Source organism: Poeciliopsis prolifica, unplaced genomic scaffold (genome assembly GCF_027474105.1).
Source record: "Poeciliopsis prolifica strain line A6 unplaced genomic scaffold, Auburn_PproV2 SCAFFOLD007, whole genome shotgun sequence".
Lineage (NCBI taxonomy): Eukaryota > Metazoa > Chordata > Actinopteri > Cyprinodontiformes > Poeciliidae > Poeciliopsis > Poeciliopsis prolifica.
Window position 1 is genome coordinate 2529452 of NW_026562382.1, and position 23376 is coordinate 2552827.

Consider the following 23376-nt stretch of genomic DNA (forward strand, 5'->3'; position numbering starts at 1 on the left):
GGAGCGTGACAGTGATTAATGTCCGGGCAAAAACAAAGAGCCGGCGGAGCCCCATAAAGTCGCCGACTTCTCACCGGAAAGAGGGAAGTGGGAATAAGTTCTTCTTTTTTGAATCGAAATTATGTAAATTATTTATTATGAAATAAAAAAATCTATTACTTCTCCGACTTGGTGATATATTAATTTTTTTTTGGGGGGGGGGGGGTGATTAGGCCAAAGAGGAAATGAGATTCACCTGTGTGTCGCCTGAAAAATCAGTCCTCCACACCCAGCTGATGAGAAGCAGAAAATATTCGCGTCCGCGTTTTTATTTTATTTTATTTATCTTTTTCCCCCCTTCCTGTGCTTTAAATGCGTCGGGGGAAGAACCGGAACTTCAAACAAGTGGTTCGTACCGGAAGGGGGAGAAGGCAATATGTGACACTGCTGTGAGCTTGCAGCCTGTTAACAAGGAGGCAGAGTGATGGAAGACCAGGGGGCGAACATCTGCATGACGCAGATAAGCGGCTAAGTGCGCACTCTCATCCCAACACTCACACTGACGCGCAGTGGCTGATATTTACACACTTGGGATTAGATGATTGAGGACTCAGGTGTGCACGTCATAAATACCACCTGTTATATTTATGTTGCAAATACAGTTGCACACACACACCTTAGTCTGACTGTGATGGATAGAAACAGCCTGGATCTCACTTTGTTAGGCCCTCTGTTAAAGACTCCACATCTCTGCGTCCCTCCCTGACAGCAGCTGAGAGGAGCCTGGGTTCAGGCACCGTCCTGCATAGTGTGTGAGTTCATGAGAGAGAAGCTTTCTATTCTCTCTACCCTGTCATAGGTTAAGAGTGTAGAGTGCAAGCTGCGTTTCCGTTACTAATGTGCTCAAAACCTTTTTTGATATTCTAATAATAACGCAGGGAAAAAAGAACAAATTCGCAATTGTGGTGTCATGAGTGAAGAGTGAATAAGTTTCCAAATCACTTAAAAAATTGTGGATGATGTAAACACTTGCATTAGATGTATTTGTATTTCAGCCACAGAGCCAGCGCCCATCTGCCATCAGCGTCTTACTCGGGCCTTGGAGAAACAAACCCCTCGTACTTTCAAGGGTCTTCGTATGCGGCGTTTTGGGCTCTGCACAGACTGAACACTTTCGAATGACCAACACTTCATTGAACGCATCATCCAATGAGGCCAGTGCCCACAAATAAGCTTTTTGTTGCTGTATACAAACTGCTGTGATACTTAAGTTCTGCGAAGTACACCGAATTAGAGACTGCTAAAAAAACCACCTTTTTTATTGTCCTTTTTTATTGAAAAAAGTTCAAAACTGGCTTTTTTATTTTCCTATTTCCAATGTTCTGGTCAATGGCAACGCAGGTACAGTCTACCTGTTGCTCCTTTAAAAAATATGTAGATTCTTGATGAATGAGCCACATACACTGGTCACTTTTTGAGTTCATTCACTCACGTTACCTCGCCGTTTTTCCCTCACCTGTCTGTCCGTTTCACAGGAACGGGTCTGACCGGGGATCTTCTCGATCCACAGATACTTTGAGGCAGTTTTCAGCTGCGGGTAAATCAGCCGCTGGAAGTCTTGATTTCAGAGGGAACGCGCGCCTCGGCTCACAGCCGATTGCTCTCGCTAGTCTTGGCCGGCGGCCCCATTCATCGGAGCCCACGATCAGCTTCAGCTCTTTGTAAAACTGTGGCTCAGGTCCCAGTAGTAGTTCTCAACGTATAGTGTTTCACTAAGTGGCCAAAATGTTGGCAAAACTCGCTCTCCCTGCTGCAGAGATGGAGATGGATTAGGAACAACTTGACAGATTTGTCAAGCTCGTTTTGGATGCTGCAGCGGCACCAAAATCCAAACAGGTTTCAATTACCTGAACTTCATTCTTGTTCAAGCTCTGTTGGATCGCGGGTGGATCAACCGTGAACAGTCCTTTCCACGTCCTGCTACAAATTTTGTCAAACTGAGACCTGTGCTTTGACTGGGCCACTCCAGAACTTCAGCGTTGTCGTCTTCGAACCATTTCTATACACATAGGTTTATCTGGATGCTGCAGTTCATTGTTTTGCAGGAAAACAAACGGTCTCCATGGCCGTATTTCTCTTGCAGATGGAAAGAAATGGTCTTGGGGGTTTTCTCTATATTTTTAATTCATTTTGTACTCTACTGGACTTACAGGACCTGCTGCCAAGGAGCAGCAGGTCCTGTAATGGTGATGGTGTATTTATGGTTATGTTCTCTAAACATATATATATAGACATAAGAATAATCTATGTAAGCGTATTTCACTTATTGAACGGAGTTGAAGAAGTAAAGGTTTTTCAGTAATATTCCAATTTATTGAATTTGAAGGTATTTAGATGGAGTTTGGGAATGTGGCATCAGATAGGTTTAGCGTACGTTCATGTTTATATTCATATATAATAATCCATACGTGAATAAATATGGCTTGCGCCTCACCAAACAAGAAAACCTGAAGAAATGGCATCAAGGACAGAGAAAGCTCCCAGTCTTTGCTTCCCGTGTCATCTAAGTAATGAAGCGCAGAGCCGCCCGCCTCCTCTCCGCAGCACCAAATTCATTTTGAACGTAACTCTCAGGGTTTTATTTATCTGATTAACCTACACCGGGTTGTTGGGTTCAAGAACACCTGGCCGGATGATCAAGACAGATAGACTTTGGTCACATCAGTACGCCGGCGTTGGCAATTACCAAGGAGTCATACGGGGCCCTCTGTGTGTGTTATTTAGATTCATGCTGCTCTCTCATTTTCTGCATGCCTCTCTCACTTCTCGTTTTGGTACGAGTGAATTATGATGCTCTCTGGAAACCGTGAGGAGACAGCAGGAGAAGTATGCGTTTCCCGCGGCCCACGCTAATGGCTTTTAGACTTCAGGCAAAAGAGAAAAAGAGTTTTTGGAAGATAAAAGCTTTATGCCACTTTTGTTGAAATTCAGAACAATGGGTATTTGTGCGTTCAGGTAATGCGATCATGTCTGTAGTAGGAGAGTGGACGCATTTTTTTAGATTAAGGCAAGAAATCGGTCTACTTTTTGCCATTGCTCTAAAAATGCTGTCTTTTTTTTTATGTGTAGAACATGAATACTTTTGTCACGTCAGCACAAAACTGTAGTTGAAGTGACATCTTCCTATAAACTGTGACCATTTTAGTTCTTTCCTACTGGGTGTAGTGGTTGTAAAGACGGTTTCTGGTAGATGTGCCACTTTGTGCTGGGGCATAAGGCCTCAAAACAGAAAAATATCAAAGTTTTATGGCTCCACTGCAGACATTAGTTGTGATGTACTCCATTTTTGTGCTTCACATCCGATCCTGCACGCTCTCTCTCCAGTCCAAGAAGTGTTAGGGGTCCATAGAGAGAAACTGTAGACTCTCTCGACGGCCTATAGAGAGAGCAATTTTTCTGAGTCTGTCGATGTTCACAGTGAGACTGTTCAAAGTACGCATCTTTCTGCCCTACAGAGGTCAGGTAGCAGTTTTTGTTTGTACGTTATCCAATGGGGGGCAAAAAAAATTAACTCAAAATGTGAAAAATTTGAGATGAGTTGATGGTTTTCAATCGTCACTTTGGATGTTGTGAGTTGCGGTCTCATTTCGAATAAATTGCAAATGAGTCGTTTGTGAGGTTCTCTTCCTCATAAGAGTCCTTCAGAACGAAAGATATTGTGTCAATACGGTGACATACTGAATAAAAACAAAAAAGGATTTACCATGGCATGACCTCGCAATATTAAAAAGCGAGGACATTTCTCCTCAACGTGAAGTCTGACTCATGATGCATCGTCTGGTTACTGTCAGTCAAGCGACTTTGCCTGGTGAATAAGTCTAAGCTACTTAACAGGTTTGGCATCCTGTTGATGTTTGAGACTCTTATTATGAATTGTAAGCAGAATTAATATGCTGTTTCCACATTGAGACGCTCTGTTACAAAAACACTGATGATGACTCTCCATCACTTTTAAAGGGTGGGTGTGATGCAAAATTGACCTTTTTGAGCTCTGTATTCTGTTCTCGAGTTCATCATACCAGCTATGTCTCAAACGCTAATAAAAACAGTTTTAAACTGCATCATGTTGTTGTAATGATGCGATGAAGGGGGAGTGTTGGGAAGAATAGGAGCTTCTTAAAGAGACAGAGGCCAATTTAGGTCAATTTTCTTTTACGTTATATTTGACACATACTGTGTGTGTATTTATAATAACTGAAAGTAAAATTGTTACTTTATGGTGGTATAAAATGACAGTTTGCCTAGAAAATACACAATAACCCCTTTTATGTTAAGTGTTAGCGTGGGAGCATTAACTGCTGAAGTTAGCGTCAGCTAAAGAGCTTTGTGTCGTTTGTTTTGACGATGAATCTGGATGGCATCATATATCAATCGTTACAAATCTAAGATAAAGAATTAACAGCAGAACTGGTTGTGTACTGAACAGAGATTCTTTAAAATCAACTTGGAGGTTCATAAAGAATTTCTTTTTGCTTTTGGAACCACAAAAAGTAATCATCTAAAATGTTTCCTGTTTGTAGTAGCAAAATAAGTGCAACACTTGGATGAGTCAACGCTGGACTATCAATCATTTTAATACAAAGTTTGTGAGAACAGGACTTTGTTTCCGAAAACAACCGAGGAAGGGAAGGGGGATTCTTCATTTTTACCTAAAAAAAAATCATCTCTGTCACAGCCACCGATGAAAACAACCAGTTTTATTTACGTTGCCGTCTATAATAAAAACATTTTATCAACCTGCTTCACCGTGCCCCTTAGATCATTTTTATGACTCATGCTCTTGCTTTTTCCCCTACTGATTGCAAAAGGCCTAAAGCATCACTCAGAGTTGGTGAGCTACAGGGAGCCAGTGGAGGGACCTTAAAACTGGTCTTATGTGCACCATTCTCCTGGTTTTAGTGAGGATCCGGGCAGCAGCATTTTGGATCATCTGCAGCCGTGTCATTTCTTACACAGACCTGTGAAGACGCTGTTGCAGTAATCAATACCATAAGTCCTCTAATCCTGAAAATGTTCTTGATGTGATAGAAGCCCGACTTTGTAACTGTTTCCGTGTCAGAATCCGTCACCAAACCCAGATTTCAGGCCTGGTCATTGGTTTCTACCTGCAATAGCCGAAGTTGTGTGCCGACTCCAGATTGTTTCTCTTTAGCTTCAAAGATAATAAATTCAGTTTTGCTTCAGTTCGGTGTGGTGGGAAATTTGCTCTGCCAGCTGCAGTTGATTGATAGCCATGATCCTAAAGTAGCCACTGAGGCACAGGAGTTAATTGTGCTGCGGATTGTGCATTTGCAAAACTGCTTTCAGTGGTAGAAAAAACACAGAATGAGACTGATTTTAGAACCATTCTAACCCATACGCAGCTCATTTACTTTTTCAGAGCAGCCTGTGTGGAGAAAAACAATATTATTCACATTGTGTGGACAAGTTAATCTCAGTTTGAGCTCCTGGTGGAGTTCAAGCAGCACTTTGAGACCCGCTGCAGCTTCACAACCCAGCCACCCTGTTCGAGACTTGCCACGGCCATGAAAAAAAAAAGAGTAAACCTCCTTCATTTTATTGGTGAAGAAGTAAGCGACTATTTTTGCTTTCCGCCAAGCGTACCTGCTGACTCGTAACTTTTCGTCGCATTTAGACGATTCGTCATGTCTAGAAGGCCCCTAAAAAAAAAGAAAAGCATAAAAAACCCGTCTCCTTGTCCACTTGCCTCTCCGGAGTTTGTTTCTGTGGGTTTTAGTTCTACAAACAGCAGCTGGCTTTAACAAGTCTTGATGCCCTCCTGCTGCTTCGACAGCACGCCGCCGCTGGCAGGAAGCCCAGGCACCCTTAGCAATTTGCAAACCAGGAGTGATGGCGGCTGTGCCCACACATCTTCTCACTTAACCGGAGAGGTTCTCCTATTCATTAGGGCAGCGAGGACGACGAGACCCATAACTAACACGTGAAGCCGAGGCGCCGTGTTTAGCGGCTGGAGATCAATTTCTTCTTTATTTTTCTGAATGTTTATATCTCAGGCTGAAAACTGGTGTCAGTTGATCCTTGTGTTTCCTCGCCTTGTTTTTCAGAGTTCTCTCTTCACTTCTGGTTTCATTTGAAGGTTGTTGCTGTTGTTTTTTTTTTTTTTTTTTTTATTATTATTTTTGCATTCTTCAGCATGGAATGCATTTGGGACTCTTGACACTGAAATATTAAGTCTTGTTTTGTTATGTAATTTCCATGAGCTTGCGCTGCTCTGCAGGTGTTGCTGACACAACATGGCTGCCGTTCTAATGAAGTGCACTGTTGACGCAGCAGGATCTGTGTGAGTGAATTCATCGGATGTTCAAATGAAACTGACTTCTACAGCATTTGCAGTCTTGAATTAATTTTAAAATGGTTTATCACATTATTTTCAGACACAGTCATCCAAAACTAAATAAACTAACAACAGGATTTATTTCAAATAATTCATGTGCTATGCAGTAGAAAACTACTTACTTATTCTTTACCCACTTACTATCCTGCCGTTAACTTTAAAAAAAAGAAAACATTCCCACTGCATGACGTTGCCTCCACTGTGCTTTACAGTTGGGATTTTGTGTCCAGGGTGATGCTGGATTTTCAACACACACTGAAAAAGAAAATAGAAAAAAGAAGTAATTTGTTACATGTAAACTTGTTTTATTTATGTTTATTTTACATTGCCAACTTAACAAACTTAATATATTTACTTGGATAAACTTTATTTGTTTACGTGGAACAAATGAACACTATTTGTTTTCAGCTGGAGCTCCATTCTGTTTTGCTTTTTTTGTTGTTGTTTTTAGCGCATTTAGTTTTACGTGCATCTGTCATTTGATGGCTAAATTCAGATTTTGAACGGCATCACTGTCTTGTTGGCAGATTTCTCCATGTTTTTCAGAATTATTTGATAAATGCACAGCTTTCTGCTGTGATGATATTATCTAACAAACTCCCCCGACTTTCCCAGAACAGCTTCATTCATGGTGAGAGTGAACTACACTCAGGTGGATTTGGTTTTGTTGGGGCAGGTAGTTGCATAGAATTTCACTCAGGGGTTTCAAATTGAATGCAACTACAAATTCATACCACATTTTTCAGAGTTTTATTAGTGAAAAGTTTCAAAAATGATGTGTTCTTAAAAAATGTATATGCCAACACGGAGTTTGATCACTTCTAAGAAACTTTCCACTTGAGATGTACTGTTCTGTCTCAGAGTTTGGGTTAATTTGGAGCTGCAAACCAAGTCCGATCCACAGTGAGTCACAGAGAGCAACGCGCCTTGATCTGCAAGCCCGGAGCACCAACTAATGTGGAAATGTGATCAAACATGTTCTGCTTTAGTGTCAGTAATTTTTAAAATTTTTTTTTTATGTAATTCAGTTTGATTTTCCATATTTCCGAAGCGGGATAATAACTGGACCAAAATATGAAAGAAAAGAATAAATCTAGATTTTGACGTTTGATGACTTGGGCAGCAGAGATTTGTGATGCAGCGAAACGACATCGTCGCTTTATAACACATCGACATAAACGCAGCGTGTCTGAATTCAGCACAGGGTCTTGCTGACAGCGGCTTTCTGAAACTGGGGACAGAGGACAGCACAGTTCTCCGCTGCCTCTGCTCCCAGTGTGTGTGTGTGTGTGTTGTGTGTGCGTGTGTTTCTGTGATCTAGTTTGGTGGCACTGGCCTCCAGGGACACACAGAGACAGCTGGCTCAGGAATGTAAAGAAGACTTTAAAAACCAAAACGCAGAAGCTATCTTTTTCTTCCTGGTTTAGAGGTTAGCCTCCTGTTAGCGTCAAAGTTTATGTGACTGGGTTGGAGAATTGAAAATACTCTGTAGGTGCAGGACACTGTGCGGATATTGTGGGGAAAAAATTAAAAGCTAGTAAAGAATCTGTAGGGAGTCTGGGAATCGTCCAATAGCACGTCAAATAGTGTCACATCCACGTATTTCAGCTTCCCAAGCTGCAACCATAATAAATGTCCTCTCCTCTTTTTCCTCCTCATGACTCTGGAAGGAAACGAGACGCACGTTAAACAAAAGATACTGCTGAACACGGGGAGCAACGCTCACCTCATTCGTGCCACGTCGCGTCCCCTCAGGCCGCCAAGTGTTTGATCTGAAGAGGGTTAGAGGGGGAGCGAAGGCTGAATCCCAACCATGATCACCTCACACTGTGAGAGAAAATGCTTAGTCCCCTGCCTGGGTGACGAAACGTCACTTAATAATTTATCACCTGTCAACTACTTTGCGTTGACTTGTAGAGGTTCCTCAAAGGTCAGCCCAACTTCTCTCTTTTGTTTCTTTAGTTTGTCGACACATGCAAGCTAATTACCTTGTGTTGATCCAGCCATCAGGCCTGGGGGAAATTAAAATCAACATGGCGGCCGGCGCCTGAGCACATCCGAAATTCAGACGGTGTAACACACCCCAGTTATCCGTCCCGCTCCCCCCGCCCTCAGGTCATGCTCTCTTTGAAACCTAAATTAATAGCCTTCCTTGCTGCCTAGCGTGTAATTTGAACCCATTCCTTCATTCTGCAATTCGATCTTAATTGCTAACTACTTCTATTGCGAGAGTTGTTAAGCTAACTGCTCGCGTGAAGGATGAGTGTGTGTGGCAGTAAACACCAAATTACTTGATCGGATGTGGCTCCTGTGCCTCCAGGATGCACATGAAGTCCCCGCCGCTCGCTGTCTCGGCAAAAACTAAACCTGCCACTTTGCTTTGCTTAGTTATGTTCTCACTCCAGGGTGATGAATGGGTGTTTGATGCCTGCACTTTAAGAGATTGATTGGGAGCTTGATTCCCAGGCCCCCCCCCCCGGATGGTTTACATCTGGCCGTCTCGCGCCCTTCGTCTTGTCACACGTCCAGCATTAATCACTTTCATCCTCTCCTACTGTACTCTCCATATCATCGGCAACGGCGTTTTCATTTCCAACGCCCGCGTCTGCTCTTCGAGCTTCTGTCGGGCGCGCTTTATGATGGGACCCGACGTCTCCTGTCGAGAAAATATTCCGCTTCCCCCTACATGCCGTCAGATAACTGCCCCGGCTCCTTTGGTCTCGGCTCCGGCTGGGATTCCTGTTGAGCGAGCCCAGCCAAAACCCCGCCACCCATCACTTCACACCTCTGACACGCACACGCGTTGCGTCGTAAACCATCGAGTCTAATGCAAAACGACCCCGGGCTTACCGTAATTACTGCTTTTTCTGTTTTTGTCCAGGGGTCATAAATCACGCCGCTGCTTTTGAGGGTTTCTGCTGAACTCCTCCCAAAAATATCTCTGCAATGCTGGAAATCGATATCCCGGGTATCAATTTTTAACTAAGATTCCAGCCTGAAAGTTGGCCAGTATGTGTTGCTCTGTGAGCTTAATGACCACAAGGGGTGGGGGGGGGAGTCAAATAGTGTAAAAAAAAAAAAAAAAAAAAAAAAAACTAATTTGACTGAGGATGTTCCCTCGACCAACCTGCAGAAGCAATAAAATGTATAATTTTCACCATGAAGGTAGAGAAGTTCTTACCCGATCTGTTTACTGACTCTATTCTATGTTTCCATTCACTACTTTGAGTTTTTGTTTTCCAGCATCAATTCAATTTAGAATCCCCCTGGATCTGGCCTCTTCGACATGCTTCTCATTTCATGAAGCTGGGAGCGAAGGGTGAGCGGGAAACTGAGGTGAAAAGACACAATTATTTTCAGTTTACCACTTTAAAAGTCATAACTAGCAGAAAAAAATCATAAGCGCTTTGTATTTGGAGGCGTTTATATGCTGCTAACGCGTTTATGTGGAATGACAGACAGTCTCAGTACAATGTAACGTCAGAGTGGAAGTCTTTTCAACAAACTTGATCAGAAGAGGCGTCTGTGTGTTTCTGAGCACTGTGTGTATCTCAGTAAAGCAGAAGCTGTGTGTCCTGGGCCGGTGCCGGGTCTGGCTCTAGGGTTTGCTATGGCAAAAACAAAGAAGGTTTACATTGCTGAAAATTTACTTAGCCAAGTTTAGGCTCTCTGAGTCAACGACTCACGCCTCAAAAACCAAGAAAAATGAGGGTGAAATGGATATTGTGAAATCCTACAGCCGTTTATTTCTATTTGCTCTCAGTATTGGCTGCTTTTACTTAAGTGTATGAGAGAAAGCACTAAAACGACGTGATATTCAACATGAGAGATTTGGTTTGTGTTGTATTTGCAAACAAAAGTACCGATGAATTATATTGTGAACATTAAAAGTTCTATAGGAAAATATGGTTGTTAGAGGAGTTTAAAATGGAATCTGATGATCCCTACTAGTGACCTGATTTGGCTTCCTGGAGATAAAGCAATGCTAGAAAATGTCTGCCGCTGCAGTTCCTGGTTAGATTGAGCCCACTTTTGGCTTGACTTCCTTGCTTTTACTACACCAACACAGCTAGCAGTACCTAGATGGTTGAGCGTCAGCCTGTCTGAATCCACTCTCGATCCTTTACATCATTTTCAGTTTGCATGTTTTGAAAAAGTTGCTGTGCTTGAAATCACGACGAGCTCAACCCTCCACGCAGAGCGGGTCACGGGCGAGAGGACGGTACAGTCGGACATTAAAACATTGGACTGACTGCGCCATGGCCATCACAGGGTGAATGCAAACGCTTTTGAGTGAGCGCTGTGAAAAGATCTGGAGCAAATTTCAAATGACTTGCCTTGAAAAACGCCCTGTTCAGCTGTTTAACCCAACATCACTGATAAACAAATGACATTCAGCCCAGCAGGCTTATCATAATCCGAGGGAATCCCTGATGACGTTTGTTCTTCATAAAGGGTGGTCCATAACTTTACATAACATAGAAGAAAGAAACATTTTATATTTGACGTTTTACTTTTGTGGGACTCGCTGCACGTCTTGGAACAGGTGCAGCGAGTTGTGGTTGGTCTGCAACATTTCCAGTTTTCTGAATCTTGAAAATTAGTTTTGCCACAGTGTCCTGTGTGTGATGCTCGTTCCATGTTTTCTGTGAAGGTTTCGTGAAACCGTGCGACTGCTTCCCGATCCAGCCATCAGTACAATTTCAGTTCTTTGTTCCTTTGTGAAACGCATCTTCTTGGGTATCTGAAATATAAAAGAAATAAACATTTTACATTCCCCTACGTATGGAAACTTACCCTGTTCAGGCCTTCGATGTAGCTACTAGAAAAGACAAACAACTCTGAGGTTTTGCCTCTGATGTGTTCACCGTCGTCAAGAAAACCTGTTCGTATTGACATTCTCACCCAGAAAAAGAAGGAGGCTGAGCTGACCTTTTGATGACAAGCCCTGAGGCTTTTAGGGAACCTCGGAACGAAACGGAAGAATTGTCGACGGAAAAGATAGAAGTCGTCAGCCTGTTTCGTCCTCCCCAAAGCTACTCAAAAATCAGCCCAGGCCGTCCCACGGACGCCGGGAGGGACGAGCACATGCTGGTTCCAACCGAGCGCTCACGGAGCGGCTCGTGAATGCGGATGAGGAGGTTCTCCTCGGTAAACAGGCCTCGTTGTTCAGACTGAGTGCATGCACCTGGCGTTCACTTGCTCCAGGTTACACGCTAATTAACAACCATTGTTGGCTTAATCGTTCTCATTGTGTAATTTAGATATTGTTTTGGCCACATGTCACTTTGCGAATAAGTTTTTGCCTCTGGCTCTTTTCTTTTGGTGCGGTGTATCCTTTGCGATAAGTTTTAAATCTTTGAGAATGAGCATTTGAGGCAACAATCAATCAGTCAGTGCTGGTGTGCAATATGTTTTGCTCCCTCTCTCTTCCCCTCTCCCCCAATTTTCTCGTATATATTCAAAGGAAAATATGTTGTTTGTTCATTGTGTGCTATCTTCACACCTACCTCAGTAGTCAGCCCGGGCTCCCAGCAGTTCGAATTGATTTTCATGGAGACCCAACATTGTGCAACCACAGAAACAATCTTGAAAGAATCCCAGCGGTATCCTGTTTGTTTTCCACAAAGTTTTGCAACAAACAGCTCCGTGTCTTTTTATTTATTTTTCCCTTCTTCTTCTTTGTGTTCATATCCTCGGCCTCCACGGCTGCAGCGCAGCACATTTTGAAATCTATTTAGAGAAGTAACGCGAGCTCTGTGATTGTGTGAAAAGAAAAAAAATGTGTGTTTCTACGTGATGATTATTTCAAAACAATTATTCGGTTCAGAAAAACCAGCGTATCCGTTACTTTTCGAGGCCATTGGACTTCAATTCGGCATAGAAGGCTCCCTGGCATTTGAAAGAACTTCTATTGGATTTTCTTTTTCCAAGTTGTTTTGTCATCAAATACTGTATTTCAAAAAGAAGGAAAGTGACTGTACATGTTTCTATAAAGGTGTTCAATTTTATTCAGATGTTTCTTTTTTGTTCTCAAGCTGTTTGTGTTGGAAATTGGAAATTTGGCTTTCCATGATATTGAAAGGCGTCCCACAAGGCTCTTCCTTTGGTCCAATTTATTTTAGTCCTGTTTGTAGCCTAGCTGTTGACTTTCTTTGTTTGGACAATGTGATATTTTAAGTCACGCCTAGGATTCGTTTGCCATTCGAGGATCTCGTCAGGTGATATGGTCAGGGGGGAGATATGGTAAGGTGCAGGCCATATCTCCAATCAGGTTCAGGCGACCGCACAGTGCTTATTAACAACAGTATTTGAATGTATTCTTTCATTTATTAGTCCTAAATTTTAATCATTATCAAAGCGAAACGTCTCAGTTAAAATAATTAACAATGCAAATCTTACAAACAGTATAATTTGGAACCAACTAGTTCTTTTCAGCATAAGCAAAACGTCCCAGTGGTATTTTGAATTGAAATGTTTCTTTTTCCTTAGATTCTACCTTTCCTTTTAACTGTCCACAGACGTCGTCGGCTAATGACATCACGTTGAGTAGTGTCTATGTTGGACATCGTCCAAAAAAATGAAAGGAGCAACTATATACAGTCACACATGACCTAAAAGCCTAAATAAGATGATTATTGCCTTTATTTGAAATAGAATCAGTTACTTACACGAGACGCTGTAGCTACAGCAATATATTTTAATGACGAGTGAATTGCTGAAGCCATCAGAGGGAAGCGTTTGATTAAAATGTCGCCTGTGCTATCTTTCCGTTTAATTTTACCTTTCTAAAGAGACGTAGAATCCCCTTACCCGGTTCATTTTAGTGCTGCGAGCTTAAAAAAAAAAAGTGTGTTTGCCTAATGCACATAATGCATTAGGCTGATGGGGATGTTTTACTTAATGTTCTGCTTCTAATTTACATAGTGGAGGGTATAAAAGCATATAAGCTATGAAGCTGCAGCAGCTGAAAGGCATGCTGAATGCCATAATGCAGTTGATCCCCCTTCCCTGTTGTACTGTCAAGTTTTATTTTATTTTTTTCGTGCGTCTTTTTACAGATAGTTTTCCCAAAAGATGTGCCTTTCTTTGGATTCACTCGGCACTGCAGTGCTGCTGTATTCCTTTCATCCCTCTCGTTTCCTCCTCCTCATCGCCCACCTGCTCTTTCTTCCTCTGTATCACTGATGCCTACATGTACTCTGCTCAGCTCTGCACACTTCTCCAGTTTATGGCATCTGACCAGTGGGAGATATGTTGGTGGGGGTATTTTTCATTGAATTTTTTTCCCCTCTTCAAACTGCCGTCATACGGCTTAATTAATAATCACTAATCCTTTTAGCGCATCCGTAGCCCACACCTCGGAGTTTATGTAGCGTGTGTGGATGAAAATATTCAAGTGGCAGGAAACAAATACTTTCGTCTCAATAGCACAAAAAAGAATATATATATATATATTTATATATATAAGTCTGGGACTTTAGCTGGATTGTTTTTTTTTGCTGCATTGGTTTGGTTAAAGCTTTCCCTCCGCTGAGATGTGACGCGGGAATATGAAGCGTTTTTGGAAGCGTGACGGTCCAATAAGTTTGTGTCGTTTGTCATGTTCTGCTTTGTTATTGCGTCGAGGATGAAGGTGCAGTTTCCAGCCATCAGCTTCGCACTCAGGTTCACATCTGCTTAAAGACGCCACTTTGCTTTTATGTCGGATTGTTGCTCTGACTTTACGTTTTCTGCCATCCTCACAAATCTTCTTGTAAATCCGTAAATAGTAGTCTAATACAAACGTGACGGCAGTTTAAGGGTAGACAAGAATTGTGTTTGGCGTCCGCTTTGCTCTTGGTCCCTCTGAGGGTCTCACCTTCAGATTCTAGGAATAAATGATGCGGATATGATTCATCTACTGTGTTATCTTGTCAAATAAGTATCACCCCTGTTTTCTTTTCTTCAAGAAACGCTGCATTTAGGCTCAAAATGCGAATTCAACTCCAAACTGAAATAGTTGTTCTAATGTACACCCTTGTCTGACTGGTCCATTAGGTTTTTCATGTTTAAGCAGTAAATGAAGAGCCAGGATTAATTTTCCTCCAGCAAGCATGGAAGATTAGGCGTCTTAAACATTTTAAGCACGTCTCAGCGATGTTCTGCTCTCGTCTTTTATTCTTTTGTCACTGCTGTTCCCTTCTCCTGCTCCCGACGGGCCCACTCTGTCGCTGTGCGAATTCATTCGCGAGCGTACGCTGCCTGATTATCGAGCGAAAACACTTTCACAAATAGTTACTCACCGAAACCACAGCAAGGAGTCTTGCCGCGTCTGCTTCGTTTTGCTAATAAGGTTTGAGGTGGAATGAGCCAACTGAAATGTGGAGTAAATAAAGTAACATGTACTTTATTGGAGACCAATTGACTCAGAACGAATCAAAATGAAGCACAATAACACACAGTGAGATGATAAAAATGAAGCCTCCTGATGCTCGTTGTCGGGATTTCTGATTTCTCTTAAACAAGGGAAGCATAAGAAGAAATGGGAAAAGACCATTTTGACATTTTGAGCTGTCCATGCAATTAGCCTGGGTAGCATTGCTAACAGTAAACAGCGGGAAACTGTGAATTCAGAGGGGAAAAAAATCCAAAGATTGGTATTTTATCTTTTTTCAATCAAACAAATCGCGGCTTTATTGTTTTTAAAGCATGGGCCGAGTGTTTCTAATGGGGCAACACAGAGTTGCGTAAAATTATTTTGTGTGCACTAAATTCAATCTGTTGTCTCCTGACCTTAGGACAACATCTGAAGAGCAACAAAGTCATGCTCTGTCCACTGAGCCACATAAGGAAGCTTAATTACAGAGACATAATTGGCTAAATATGAAAAGCAAGACTCCAATCAGCAGAACCACTCTTGGAGGGAAAAAAAAAAAAGGCCGGTGCATTCAGCCACAGAGGTAGCGGCCTCTAATCTAGTATTCGGAAATAAGGACAAATGCCCGGCCAAGTCATGCTGGAGTTTTACAGAGAGAGAGAGAGAAAAAACAGAGTCAATATTTAATTAAGAATCCCAGTTTAAGAATTCCAGCAGCAGTATTCCTGTGCATCAGCACAGGAGAAGTTGTCACAGAAAGCAATTTGTTTTTCTGAAACTTTTCGGGTCAGAAACTCTGCAGCCTTGAAAGTGTTCGCAGTAGTACAGTGTGGCTTTATAAAACTGAGAAAATAGCATATTGAAGGGATGAATCTGATGTTTTAAAGTGTGATTCTATAAAGCCGGCACTCATAGTTCCCCTCGCTGTAGGAGAGTTGAGCCTTTTTACCGTGGCTTTGCACAAAAGTTCAACAAAATCCCATGTGTTGGGGGGCTAACAGCTGCTCTTAGCTCATTTTTCAAAACAAGTCAAGCTCAAACTATTCACATTCTTAGGATGCAACTTTATACTGGTGTATATTAACCATCCACATGTTCACAAGAGACTATTTTTAATTGTGTTCCTCTTATTTTTTAGCCAAACTTCTCCGGCAACATGAACATTTCCAGTTTGAGTTGTCTTAAATGGCTAAAACAAGCTCAGCTCAACCAGCTCTGAGTGGTCCTTCATTTTTCACCACAATATGATTCCCACTGCTGGCAAGGGAACGATCACCAGCTGCGTTCCCATTACAAATACCCACAAAACTGGTGACATTCTGCAAATGTAAAAATGAAAGAGTTTCACAATTGCAGTGTTTCCATTAGATAAGAAAACTTAATTGAAATCGCTCGCCAATACGTTTATTCGTCCAAAAAGTCCTTAAAAAAAAAACATCCTCCTCCAACCACTTTCTGTCGTCTTCTACGTCAGACTCCACTTTAGAGGTTCGCCGCCAGTCGTAACGTCCAGGTTAGACGAGTCCTGCAGCCGCGCATCACACGGGACTGTGATGCGTAAGATGTATTTTGAAGCCGTGGTGAGCTCTCCGTCATCTCTTTAAGCTATTTGATTAGCCGTGCAGTTTGTAGTGTTATGGCTTACATTGATGTATTATAAGCCCAGGGCTCCTTTAATGGAGGTGCCACTTAATTAATGCAGACTCCCACTTAAGCCCAGTGAGCAATAAGATGGAAACGCATAAGCATAACTCAAGATCTGGTGTTCTGTTTTTATTAAAACAGAACATGCATCCACTTCAGCAGTATGGAGGAGTGGCTGCAAGCCGCTCGGCGTGTCGTTAAAGACGCTTTCATTCTCCTCTCAGGGCCAAGGCCTTTCAGCGAATTGTCTCCACTCCCTCGGTAGCGTAGAACAATCCCTGAGAACCGGGAGCGAAGGGGTCGGAGGTCAGGCCGTATATAAACAGGTGTCAAGTGCTGCGATGGAGAGTCGGGGGACATACGAGACCCGGGATGGAAACCCAGCCGGGCTGCCGGGAGAGAAGAATGGTAACGGATGACTCCGCCTGTCAACGGCATGTCAGGGTTTCGGGTTTTGCAAATGAAACCGTCTCGCATGTAGGAGTGGACCTTTTCAAAAAGTGGATATGTGTGCTTCCATGAGATCATGGCCACGGGTCATTTTGGGCGCGTTAAATTATTGAACCGGTGTAACCGTCTCTATCTCCCTGTGTTAGTGTGCTGAAATTCTGTTTTTTTTTTTTCAACCTTATTCTTCTTCTTTCTTTTTTTTTTTAAATAGCTTTCTCACTTGTAAAACCCCAGCATGAGGTTGGTAATTTTTTTTCCAACACCAAGACCCTTCAGGGGTTTTGGTGTAATTACCACAGTCTGACCTGACTGAACTAATTGGTTTTAGATGTGAGCACTGCAATGTCCTTGTAGGTCTTACATTTATTTAACGGGAGGAAACAAGTTACTGGCCTATTAGAAACGGTAAAAACATGAAATATCGAGTTGTTAAGCAGGCGTCCAAAGAAGAAGGTGTAATTAAAAAAAAAAGGTTTTGTGACAAAACCAAAAAAATAATAATAATTTAATCACATAGCTTAAATGTCTGTCTACATTATTAAGGTTCACATAAAGCAAAACTTACTAGACTCTACCGTGGGAAATGAGTTGCTGCTGTTACTCCTTCCGATTGCAATACGTTCCTGCCGCTTTTGTATGAATTCAAATGAAAAGCAACAACTGGTTCTGCTGTTGTTTAATTGATCGTCAGTCAGGGCGAGTGCCTCTACAAAAGCATGTCTGTTTTACACAAGTGTTAACAAAATGCCAAAAATAGGAAAAGAAAGGAAAGCAAACGCTTAGAGAAGCAACCTCCGCCGAGTTCATGTCCAGACAACATGAAATCCAAATTGTCCTCAACATTAAAAGAGAGCTGCCAGCTTTCTGACGATGTGAGCTGTCCAGAAAGTGCAGCAGCCGCAGGCCAGAATGTGAAATTTGCACGGAGGAAATATAACGCGTTGTGCTTGGCTCATCAACACCTTGCATGATCTCGGTGGAAGGACGATCATTTGGGCTTGTCTTACTGCAGCTTGACCAGACCAGTGCACCTTCAGGTCATTGAGGCTACCTTTGAATTTCTCTGTTCTGCATCCGAAGATATGGCAAGCTGTCAAATGCGTAAATTAAAAAAAAAAACAACTAAAATCTGCTGAAATGTCTCCAAATTTCAGTGAAGTGATATTGTTAGGAAATGTGTGAAAACGGGGTGAGGGACTGATGGTTGTAAAAAAAAAAAAACATCAAACAAAAAGAACCCACCGCTTCAGTTCATGTTTGCTGAAAGTGGTTCTGCCACCTAATGAATAATATTTGATATCCCATAATTATACCTGTCACATTAAAGCCAGTCTTTTTGAGACTTGTTAGTGTTTTTATGAAATAATAGAGCATCCTCAGGAGAATACCGCGGTAAATTCACATGTGCAGCCTCACTTCTTTAATTGACGTGTTTCATTGTGCAGAAATAAAAAACAAGTGAAAAAAAACACACGTTTCAGCCAAGAATTCACCAGACAAAATCACAGACCCATGTTAAAGTTTTATATGTTTTTAATTGAAAATGACGGATTTGGGAAAAATGTTTTTATGCCTAATTTTTTTTATTGAATTATTGTCATTTTAGTCCTTAAAATACCAAGATTTACAGATGACTTTACATTTGGTTTGTCTGATTATGTAATTTTTAAATATTAAATGATTGATCATTTGAATGGTTATTCAGGTGTTGAGTAGTCTTTTTACCAAATACTTATTTTTAGTCATGCTTGAGTAATTTCTTGGATGGCCACTTTTTACTTTGAGTGAACATATGTTGAAGTTGTTCCACTCTTACTCTGGTACATTTTTGGATACTCTCCCCGCCTCTGACTACACTTTATTTCAGTTTCATGCCATTATTACCGCAATTCAGTGATCTGAAACGGTCTTAGTTTTGAGGAAGGTGGAATATAAAACCAGCCATTTCTTGTCTTTATAGCCAATATATTTGGTTACCTTCAAACATGACCTCTTGGTTCCTGCAGATTATCCGTCATCCTCCCACAGAAATCTGTGAATTTCTGATGATGACTTACAGCCTCCTCCAACATAAAGTGTTTTCCTTTTCCCTACAAATATTGATAAATGTCCGGCTGCCTCTACTTTCCGGGCAGTGATTAATTTAGGCTGACGTCACCCACTTCGCTGTCGCAATTCATATAGAAACTGACTAGACTGAGAAATGAAGCAACAGATTCTGATCCCAGACAGATTGCATGACAGGACTTTCGAATTAATGTGACTTCTACGAGCGACTTTTAAAAGTTATCTTCCCTTTGTGTCTCCTTTTTGGATTATGTGTTTGACTTTACGATGGGAAAAAAAACAAGTCTGTCTAGCGTCAGTCCTCTGCTGCGGCCTCATGCTGGAAAGTTGTGAGCTGTATAATTTCCTGCTAATTAGACATGTTTCCTCTCCCGCCCACGAAGAGAGGCTGCCGGAGTGCACCGCGTGAACGTTTGTGTGTTCCTCTAGAGTCCGCATGCGTGCTTTATGTGAGCACCGCCAGCTGAACTCCTGTCGTTTTATAACTCGCCTCTTCACCTACTTCCTCCTCGGCCTTCATTAGAGTGTGCGCCGCTTCTCTCCCCCGGAATCTGGAGAGGAATTTTAAGGATTTGAGTTGCACAACTTGATCTTGAAAGCATCCACTGAAAACCAAACGGAGGTCAAAAGCCCCCAAAACAAAAACCTTTTAGGACCTACATTCAACACAGTTGTGTGATTATTTGCAAAGACACTCAGGATGTCAGAGACCTTTGATGAATCAGAGAACAGAGGCTGCATTTCTATTACAAATATTCACAAAAACCTATATCAAGGTTTCCCTCCTGTTTCCCAAACATCGAACTTAGCTCGCTAAGTCCGGTGTTTGGGTGCCAGGTTGTTCATCCTGCAGCCCGTCGTGTTTTTGAGTTAAAAATGTTTAAAGTTAGCTGGAATGTCACTTGATAATTATGTGTTGTTGAAAGACTGAAGATTAATACCTGAACACCAACTGTAAAATCTTAAAAAATGCAAAAATTTCAAAAAAGACTTAAATAAATAAGCAATGCTTAGCCTGGTGGGGGCTCAAGTAAAGCCTGGTGGCCCGTCAGGCTTGTAATACTTTGAGGGAAACCCTACATGACAGGTAAATGTGAAAGAAAAACACAAGCTTGATTGCTGTGTTCCCATTAAATAAGAAACACACTTTAAATGATGCATGAAAAAGATAGTTCAAGCCATTAGTCGTTAAAAAACATAACGTACCTTCAACTACTTCCTGTCGTCTTCTTCTTTGCGGTTCGCGCCAGTGGCAACATCCTGTCGTTGATCATGTGATTCATGTGATACAAAAAAAAAGTGTTTCCAAAGTTGCTGTGTTTCCTTTGAGGGAATTTATTTTCGAGATGTCAAATTGTAGTTTGTTTATTCAAGTCTAAGGATGACCTCTTGGTTTCTGTGGATTACAGACAATTTGCATGCATTTTAATACTTTCCCAATAGCAAATTGGACATCACTTTGGATAAAGTGTAATCAATAGAAAAGTCATACAGCTAACAGTTTGTTTGTGGTTCCCCCGTAAACATGGCGCCCTGAATATAGAACCAGACCGTCCATTTCTGGACGGTCCAAAACTGTCCAATGGCCGCTGGATAAAAGGTGATTGGTTCCCACTACTCACGAAACGATCGATTATCTATTACTTCTATTAATTTGAAAATAATGCGACAAAAACTTCAGATTTACACACATATTTCCCCACTCTGACATTCACGCATCTTCGAAGTTGTATTCTTCTGTATTGCTAAAGGGTGATTGATGCAGTTGCTACTAAGTGTAGCCAGTGCAGCTGCGTGTTGCTCTTATTTTTGCCTCCTCTGGTGTTTCTCCTGTCCTCCTATCAAGCAATCAGCTCGCTTCGTTCACATCGCGGCCACGGAGGGAGAAATGACGTCTGGACAGTCGTTTTGGGTTGTGTCCCAAGCCCACCATAGCATCTGCCTTGTTGTTGCCTATCAGTCTAAAGCAAATACTGTCACAACCCTGTCAGTTATGGAGAGGGAAGAAGCGCTTAGGATACAAACAAGGCTGAAGAATCTTACACACACCAGTAAAGATAACTGGTGTGTGTGTGTGTCAGATTATGCTCGCTGCAGAGGATAAACCCTGATGTCACAGTGACACAGACGATTAATGTTTTTCCTGTTTTTGTTTTTCTCGAGTTTTTCTTCAGTTTTTTTTTTTGTTTTTGTTTTTGTCTAAGTGGTCACTTCCTGCCGCTCACTCCTAAACTCTCAGCTTAACTCTGGAGAAAATCCGCTGTACTTCATTTGTAAACCTTGGACCGTTAAGTGCTTCGGCGTTGGACTGGGGAACTGTGAGCCGGACGTTTAATTGAGAACGATTTCCTTTAGTGCTCAGCTGCTTCTGAGCGTCCCTTGTTTTCTTGTCCAGCTAACTCATAAAAAAAAACAGAAAGTAGTCAGTAGTTGTTTTCTTAACTTTTTTTCCCAACATTTTCTCTTGTTAGCACACAAACCTAATACATTTGTTTGGATGGGGGGCTCGAGGTGGTAATTTTATGACACAGACCAAAACTAAATAGTGGATAATGGTGAAAATGGAAGGAAATTAATGACAGGTTTTCATTTGCTACCCCTAAATGAAAAACCAGTGGAACCAGCTGCCCGCAGAAGTTTCTTACTCATCTGGTAAAGTCCGCCTGCATGTGATTTTTTTTCCTCTCTGCATAAATATAGCTACTCTATGAAGGTCTAAGAGGTTTATGTGCCGCACACTGCCCTGAGCAAAACGCCGCCATGATTGATGTCAGCGTTACGTTGTGGTGGCAGCGTCAATTTCAACCCGTCATCCCTGGAACGTCGATCGACACACAAACCCGATGTTGCCGATTTTGATGATGGCAAAGTGTCGTCATGTCTGTTAGTGGTTTCACAATAGGCGACAGTATGATGCTGTTTGTTTGTTGTTGTCTTTTTTAGGGATGTAAAGCATCTTGAAAGGACTTGTTGCTGAAATGTGCTGCACAAATAAACTTGACTGATTGACTGAAAACAAGAGGATCCTGGGAGAAAACCTGCCAGAGGCAGAATAACATAACATGAGACGGGGGTCAAGGTTCATCTTCCAGCAGGGAAATAAGACCAGGCATACATACAGATAGAGCAGAGCAAGAAGTAATCTGCTACAGAATAGAACATACTTTATTGATCCCCAAGGGAAAATTGCTTATTTGTTGAAATCTCCTCCATTTAGGTGATGAATACAACGTTTGTAACATATATATATATGTGCCTAAGAGTGAATAATAAAAATGTGAACAGTTCAAAATGACTGGATATAAACTAATAAATAACGAACAAGAAAAAAAACGTGAAGCATATTAATCAATAAATAAAAGTGCAGTCTAAGCTTAGATGTAAAAATGAACGAGAATCTGTGGCCAAACAGGATATTTTATGTCATTAGAGCCTCTCTAAGAATGAGCTTTAGCTATTAGCAAAAAAAAAAACAAAAAATGGCTAAAAGGGCTGAGTCTGGTATTATATTGAACGATACATATGCAAACAATAGATTTCAGATTTTTCATTTTGGACACCATATGCATTTATTGCAGCCAAAGCAACAACCAGACTTATTGCAGTCAAAAACATTGTCTGTACCTGACAGGAATATGCTTGGATCCACGTACACAAACAAACGTTTTTGCATTTTTATTAGCTTTTTTTTTTTTTTTTTTTTTGACTGTCACAATAAAGTTTCTATTCTATTCTATCACTGTGCAATTTAATGAACTGCGCAATTTTAGCTTGGACGCGATAAAACTGTGAAAAGGTTTCAGAGCGTTGTTCATCTCCCTTTTCATGGTGGATGTTAAAGGTCTGGTGTTCAGAGGCCCTTCAAGGTCTTTATAGGTTAACTACTGTTTTTCAATGATAAGATTTCGGCCGACGCCTTCAGTACCTCTCCTTGAAGCTTCAGGGGCGCCACAGCTTCACTCTGAGGGCGGAGCGGTGGGGGAATGGGGTGGGGGGGGGGGGGTCCGACCGTCGACAGTAATCGATTTGTCCTTTTGTTCCTGTTTACTGTTCCTGGTGGAGGTTAGGGAAACTGCGGCCATATCGCAGCGGCAGCCGATGGCACAAGAGGGATCGCATTTCTGAGCGGCTCCTTCAGGTTGCCGGAGAAACCGAACGAGGGCTATTTGTTCCAATTTGCTCTGTGGCATCGAGATCAAAAAGCTTGGAACCAACGCTAATATGCACTCCACCATATTTGCATCTGTGTTTGCAGGAAAAAAAACAACACACACACACAGTGGGGCATCTGCTCACCTCATTTACATCTATATTGTTCCCCTACAGTTCGGTGCAACGCAAGGCCTCCTACGTTTTACAGGCTTTAAAATAAATGGTTTTGAACTTTCTGGTTTGTTATTATCCTCTCAGGCCTTTAGGCTTGATGTAAAGGCGACTCGCTGCCCCCCCACCCCCAGCCCTT

The 23376-nt window shown here is 41.8% G+C and overlaps 1 protein-coding gene across 4 annotated transcripts in view; it reads left to right on the forward strand.

Annotated features, from left to right (window-relative positions):
* The window catches only part of sema5ba (sema domain, seven thrombospondin repeats (type 1 and type 1-like), transmembrane domain (TM) and short cytoplasmic domain, (semaphorin) 5Ba), a 190348-nt gene that overhangs the window by 13477 nt on the left and 153495 nt on the right, over window positions 1–23376 (forward strand). The window lies entirely within an intron of this gene.